The following is a 7,500-nucleotide window of genomic DNA, read 5'->3' as shown; positions in this document are numbered from 1 at the left end:
GACTGCGACGAAGTACAGCGTTCAATTGACTTTGTACATAGTACAGACGAAGTACGACGTTTGCGAAGTACGGCACTCAAAATCATGATTTTCTTGTAAGACTTATTTGCAGTTGCTTCCGACTGCGACGAAGTACAGCGTTCAATTGACTTTGTACATAGTACAGACGAAGTACGACGTTTGCGAAGTACGGCACTCAAAATCATGATTTTCTTGTACGACGTTTATTTGCACTTGCTGTCGACTGCGACGAAGTTTAGCGTTCATTTGACTTTGTACATAGTACAAACGAAGTACGACGTTTGCGAAGTACGACACTCAAAATCATGATTTTCTTGTACGACGTTTATTTGCACTTGCTGTCGACTGCGACGAAGTTTAGCGTTCATTTGACTTTGTACATAGTACAGACGAAGTACGACGTTAGCGAAGTACGGCACTCAAAATCGTGATTTTCTTGTACGACGTTTATTTGCACGCGCTGTCGACTGCGACGAGGTTTAGCGTTCACTTGACTTTGTACATAGTATAGACGAAGTACGACGTTTGCGAAGTACGGCACTCAAAATCGTGATTTTCTTGTACGACGTTTATTCGCACGTGCTGCCGACTGCGACGAAATGCAGCGTTCATAGTACAAACGAAGTACGACGTTCACAAAGTGATGAAGTAAAACGTAAACAATAAATAATAATAATGCAACCCACAATACACTAATTGTGTATTAAAATTGCATAACCTACACGAAGTACGACGTTCAAGAATACTAAAGAATTTTATTTGTGTTGTATATAATGAAAAAACAGCAAATTTTTTTGCAAATTACGTATCTGTAAATAAATGTAAACATTTAGCAACTAATCAAAATTGTTTTTTTTGCCTAGATATTAAAGTAAAACATAAAAATACATTAAATTTATAAAATGCAACCCGCAGCACACTAGATGTGCATTAATATTGCATAACCTTCACGAAGTACGACGTCCAAAAATATTAATTTTTTTTTATATTGAGGTTAAAAGTGAGAAAACATAAATTAATAATAATGCAACCTGCAATACACTTAATATGTACTGATCTTGCATAACCTTTACGAAGTACTACGTTCAAGTATAAATTAATATTATTGTGACTCGCAATACACTAAATTTGTATCAATATTGCATAACCTACACGAAGTACGACGTTCAAGAATATTAAAGAATTTTATTTGTGTTGTATATAATAAAAAAACAGCAAATTTTTTTGCAAGTTACGTATCTGTAAATAAATGTAAACATTCAGCAACTAATCAAAAATGTTTTTTTGCCTAGACATTAAAGTAAATCATAAGAATACATTAAATTTATAAAATGCAACCCGCAGCACAACAGATGTGCATCAATATTGCATAACTGTTACGAAGTACGACGTCCAAAAATATTAAATTTTTTTTTATATGAAGGTAAAAAGTGAGAAAACATAAATTAATAATAATGCAACCTGCAATACACTTAATGTGTACTGATGTTGCATAACCTTCACGAAGTACTACGTTCAAATATAAATTAATATTATTGCGACCCGCAATACACTAAATTTGTATCAATATTGCATAACTTACACGAAGTACGACGTTTAAAAATATTAAATGTTTTATTTGTAGTTTGCATATAATAAAAAAAAAACAAATTTTGATGTAAATTACGTATCTATAAATAAACGTACACATTTAACAATTAAATAAACATAGTATTTTGGCCTAGATATTAAATTAAAACATAAAAATGCATAATATTTATTAAAATGCAACTTGCAATACACCAAATGTGTATTAATATTGCATAACCTTTACGAAGTACGACGTTCACGAAGTACGTCGTTTACGAAGTGCGACGTTTACGAAGTACGTCGTTTACGAAGTGCGACGTTCACGAGGTACGTCGTTTACGAAGTGCGACGTTCACGAAGTACGTCGTTTACGAAGTGCGACGTTCGCGAAGTACGACGTCTACACATTAGGGCACTCAAAATTATTGTTACGTTGTACGACATTCAGACGTTCCAACTGCGACTAACTACAGCATTCATTTGACTTTGCACATACGACGAACGAAGTACGACGTTTACGAAGTACGGCGCTTAAAATAATTTTGTTTTTATTAATTAATTATTTTTTTTAAAACAAACGTTTTTATAATTAAATTTTATAATGGTTTAAATATAAAATATGACTTTTTAATATTATCAATATTTAAAATATTTTCTCCCTTTTGTGTGTATGCCTTATAGTTATAGAGCTGTGCGCTTCGGTAGACGTCGCCTGTGGAGCTATGTCAGTGGAGCGGTGCGCACATCCAATACCGAGCGGCTGCCTCGATCGGTGTCGCGCTGGTATACATATGGTAGTGGTGTGTGTCGATGCGTTGAGTGAGGCGATATGAACGGTGTAACGGTTTAGTCGAAGTTTATCATAAATGACGACGACAAAACGACCGATTATGTATACGTTCTGCATTTGCTTCCAATTTATCGACGTTTATTGCACATTTCCGCTATCGAATTCGAATAGGGCTTTGCTTGCGAGATTGCTTTATTTTGTGATTTTGTGGCTCGCCCAGTTCCCCACAGCGAGATTGCGGATGCGGCAAAACGTATTCTCTTACGTTGGCGGTCCTTATGCAATCAAACTTTGTTGAACTAACAAATGTTTGTGATTTAAACAAACAAAAATAATAAATGCGTCAACTCTCTAATATCCGAGCGAGAATATTTATATAATATTCGTAACGTTTATGGATTCGAAAGAATTTCATAAATTCACGTCGCATTCAATCTTGCGAAGAGTGAAGAGAATGTTTGAACTTTTAAATCGGCAAAGGTAAAAAATAATATTATAAATATTATTATTATGCCTTTATTGACCGATATATGTGTTGTGGTGTTTAACGACTACGACGACGATGATGACGATACATTTATCTCTATATCGTACGAAGAAAAGAAGAAACAGCGTGGCGTTACTTTCTTATATGTTAGATTGTTTCGCACAAACGCGCATATTCTTCATCTTTATAAACGATGATGATGAGTATTTTATTCTCTCGTCTGTCTCAAAAAACACAAAAACACAGTTCCCTGGTTGATCCTGCCAGTAGTCATATGCTTGTCTCAAAGATTAAGCCATGCATGTCTCAGTACAAGCCAAATTAAGGTGAAACCGCGAAAGGCTCATTAAATCAGTTATGGTTCCTTAGATCGTACCCACATTTACTTGGATAACTGTGGTAATTCTAGAGCTAATACATGCAAACAGAGCTCCGACCGGAGACGGAAGGAGCGCTTTTATTAGATCAAAACCAATCGGTGGCGGTTTCGCCGTCATCGTACAACTTGGTGAATCTGAATAACTTTACGCTGATCGCACGGTCTCGCACCGGCGACGCATCTTTCAAATGTCTGCCTTATCAACTGTCGATGGTAGGTTCTGCGCCTACCATGGTTGTAACGGGTAACGGGGAATCAGGGTTCGATTCCGGAGAGGGAGCCTGAGAAACGGCTACCACATCCAAGGAAGGCAGCAGGCGCGCAAATTACCCACTCCCGGCACGGGGAGGTAGTGACGAAAAATAACGATACGGGACTCATCCGAGGCCCCGTAATCGGAATGAGTACACTCTAAACCCTTTAACGAGGATCAATTGGAGGGCAAGTCTGGTGCCAGCAGCCGCGGTAATTCCAGCTCCAATAGCGTATATTAAAGTTGTTGCGGTTAAAAAGCTCGTAGTCGAATTTGTGTCCCGCGCCGCCGGTTCATCGTTCGCGGTGTTAACTGGCGTTTCGCGGGACGTCCTGCCGGTGGGCTTAGCTCGAGAGGGCGGCCCAACTCAATCCCGCCGCGGTGCTCTTCATTGAGTGTCGAGGTGGGCCGGCACGTTTACTTTGAACAAATTAGAGTGCTTAAAGCAGGCTAAAACTTCGCCTGAATACTGTGTGCATGGAATAATGGAATAGGACCTCGGTTCTATTTTGTTGGTTTTCGGAACCCCGAGGTAATGATTAATAGGAACGGATGGGGGCATTCGTATTGCGACGTTAGAGGTGAAATTCTTGGATCGTCGCAAGACGGACAGAAGCGAAAGCATTTGCCAAAAACGCTTTCATTGATCAAGAACGAAAGTTAGAGGTTCGAAGGCGATCAGATACCGCCCTAGTTCTAACCATAAACGATGCCAGCTAGCGATCCGCCGACGTTCCTCCGATGACTCGGCGGGCAGCTTCCGGGAAACCAAAGCTTTTGGGTTCCGGGGGAAGTATGGTTGCAAAGCTGAAACTTAAAGGAATTGACGGAAGGGCACCACCAGGAGTGGAGCCTGCGGCTTAATTTGACTCAACACGGGAAACCTCACCAGGCCCGGACACCGGAAGGATTGACAGATTGAGAGCTCTTTCTTGATTCGGTGGGTGGTGGTGCATGGCCGTTCTTAGTTGGTGGAGCGATTTGTCTGGTTAATTCCGATAACGAACGAGACTCTAGCCTGCTAAATAGGCGTATTTCGACATCCCAAATGCCGGCTGGAGCCGGGTTCGCCCGGTCTCTATGTGCGGTTTTTACTGTCGGCGTACAAACAATTCTTCTTAGAGGGACAGGCGGCTTCTAGCCGCACGAGATTGAGCAATAACAGGTCTGTGATGCCCTTAGATGTTCTGGGCCGCACGCGCGCTACACTGAAGGAATCAGCGTGTCCTCCCTGACCGAGCGGTCCGGGTAACCCGCTGAACCTCCTTCGTGCTAGGGATTGGGGCTTGCAATTGTTCCCCATGAACGAGGAATTCCCAGTAAGCGCGAGTCATAAGCTCGCGTTGATTACGTCCCTGCCCTTTGTACACACCGCCCGTCGCTACTACCGATTGAATGATTTAGTGAGGTCTTCGGACCGGTGCGCGGTGGCGTTTCGACGTTGCCGATGTTGCTGGGAAGATGACCAAACTTGATCATTTAGAGGAAGTAAAAGTCGTAACAAGGTTTCCGTAGGTGAACCTGCGGAAGGATCATTAACGTGTAAATGTTGTTGTTTAGTTGTCACACATACACACACATTTTGTCTGTGCTGATCAACAAAAAACACACATACATACACTATTCGTATGATGATCAATTCTCATACAAAATTCTTTATTATGCGTCGAACGGAAAAGCAACAACGGGTCGTCTTGCATTAAGCGGATCTGTTGTTACGTTTTTCGATTTATTTTATAAATCGATTGTAAACGTGCCGTAAACGACGTTTTCAAAGAATTTTTTCGAACATTAACACGAATCAATATTGTCGAAAGATGGTTATGTGCTAACGTTTTATTATTGCTTTCGCAGTGCCGGTCTTAGCGTATTTCCATCATCGTATTCGCTTCGAAAAAAAGTACTAATACACAGTGGTGGTGTATAATTAATGTGCAAGAGATGTTGTTGTTGTTGTTGTAGTATTTGTATATGGTTGGAGTTATTTATAATAACAAACAAGAATGAATGAATGAATAATAATGGTGTCTGCCAATACGATCGTACTTTATGTACACGACTAAAACTTTATACATACAAACCATAATAATAAATAAACTCGAAACAACCAACAACAAAATTAATACGCTACTGTACATACAAATACACATTTATACATACCATCATTTTACTTAACCGATGGTGAGTGATGTTTGAAAAATAAACGCTTAGGCTTACGGTTTTGTAAGCCAGTCTTTGCGTATTTTCTTCATCGTATTCGCTTCGGAAAAAAGAAAATAAAGATGGTGTATAATTAATGTGTAAAAGAGATGTTGTAGTTGTAATTTAATTTGTAAATGGTTGGAGTTTATTAATAAATAAAAGGGGCTGTCTATTCGTCTGTACTTTATGTACAAGACTAAAACTTTATACATACAAACCATAATAATAAATAAACTCGAAACAACCAACAACAAAATTAATACGCTACTGTACATACAAATACACATTTATACATACCATCATTTTACTTAACCGATGGTGAGTGATGTTTGAAAAATAAACGCTTAGGCTTACGGTTTTGTAAGCCAGTCTTTGCGTATTTTCTTCATCGTATTCGCTTCGGAAAAAAGAAAATAAAGATGGTGTATAATTAATGTGTAAAAGAGATGTTGTAGTTGTAATTTAATTTGTAAATGGTTGGAGTTTATTAATAAATAAAAGGGGCTGTCTATTCGTCTGTACTTTATGTACAAGACTACAAAAACGTTTTATAACAATAAAAAGCTCGAAACAACCAATAACAAAATATACTACTACTATACTACTATACATACAAACGCACATTTATAAATACATAAAATCAATTTACTTTATCGATAGTGAGTGATGTTTGGAAAAAAACGCTTAGGCTTACGGTTTTCGGGTACCTGGGTTCCGCATGCGTCGAAGTAATAATTTACTTTAACGACGCGACGAACCGTAGGAATCTAAATAAAAAAGTTTATTAACTTTTTTAGATTCTGTGGGTTTTAAATGATATACGCCCGACTGACGAAGGAACGTTTTGCACTGCCTGTGCTTTTCTTTTGATTCGTTTTTATGTCGACGGACGTTCTTAGAATGCCCACCAAACGACGTATCACACAAAACACCCTACAATTGTATTGTTTGGTAAATATTGTTGTGATTAAGTTTGTAGCTGTGGCGTTTGTTTGAAGAAAACGTCTGGTTTTTCGACATATTTTCTATTTAATAAATATACATAATGCTTATCGCAAAAGGAGCAGAGTTTTATAGACAAAGTTGATAGAGAAAAAAAACCTAATAGATATATATACGTATTTATAAAACGTTAATATCATCGGGTTATTCTTTATGTAAACTTAAACTATAACTGCATACTCTTTTCGATAAGTAGAAACAAATGCCACTTTAATTAAATAAAATATTATAAAATATAACGCCGAACGTTTCTTTCGATTGGTCCGTTTCTCACATATACATCACAATTGTAATAACCTTAAGTAGTTATTTTTGTTGTTGTGTGATGATGAAACGATTTCGATGTGGAACGGTGCGTTATGTAATAATATTTTAAATTTGTTTGAAAAGATTACCCTGAACGGTGGATCACTTGGCTCGTGGGTCGATGAAGAACGCAGCTAATTGCGCGTCAACTTGTGAACTGCAGGACACATGAACATCGACATTTCGAACGCACATTGCGGTCCTCGGATATACTGTTCCCGGACCACTCCTGGCTGAGGGTCGTGTCAATTTCAAAGACTGCTCGGTTTTTGTCTTAAACACAGCGCACAATGTTGTGTAGACAATTACGTCGGAGCGTGTTGGGTGCAAATATGACGCGTTACTATAATTGTTAATTGATTGTCGGTTGTCATAATAAAATATTATGCAACGTAGACAACAATAAAAACAATATAAATAATAACGCGGCATCCTAAAACGCAATAGCGGCTGACATTCTTATTAGTTTGTTGGTACAAGTTGGTTTAGAC

At 38.4% G+C, this 7,500-nt stretch overlaps 2 non-coding genes across 2 annotated transcripts; both read left to right on the top strand.

The window, feature by feature from the left end:
- Window positions 1-3,114: 3,114 nt before the first annotated feature.
- Window positions 3,115-5,037, top strand: LOC135267811 (small subunit ribosomal RNA). Its single transcript, XR_010336183.1, has one exon. It is a non-coding gene; the product is annotated as a small subunit ribosomal RNA (ribosomal RNA).
- A 2,058-nt stretch (window positions 5,038-7,095) lies between these two features.
- Window positions 7,096-7,252, top strand: LOC135267808 (5.8S ribosomal RNA). Its single transcript, XR_010336180.1, has one exon. It is a non-coding gene; the product is annotated as a 5.8S ribosomal RNA (ribosomal RNA).
- Window positions 7,253-7,500: the final 248 nt, after the last annotated feature.

This window comes from Tribolium castaneum, unplaced genomic scaffold (genome assembly GCF_031307605.1).
Source record: "Tribolium castaneum strain GA2 unplaced genomic scaffold, icTriCast1.1 ptg000099l, whole genome shotgun sequence".
Taxonomy (NCBI): Eukaryota; Metazoa; Arthropoda; class Insecta; order Coleoptera; family Tenebrionidae; genus Tribolium; species Tribolium castaneum.
This window is presented reverse-complemented; position numbering and strand designations above follow the sequence as displayed.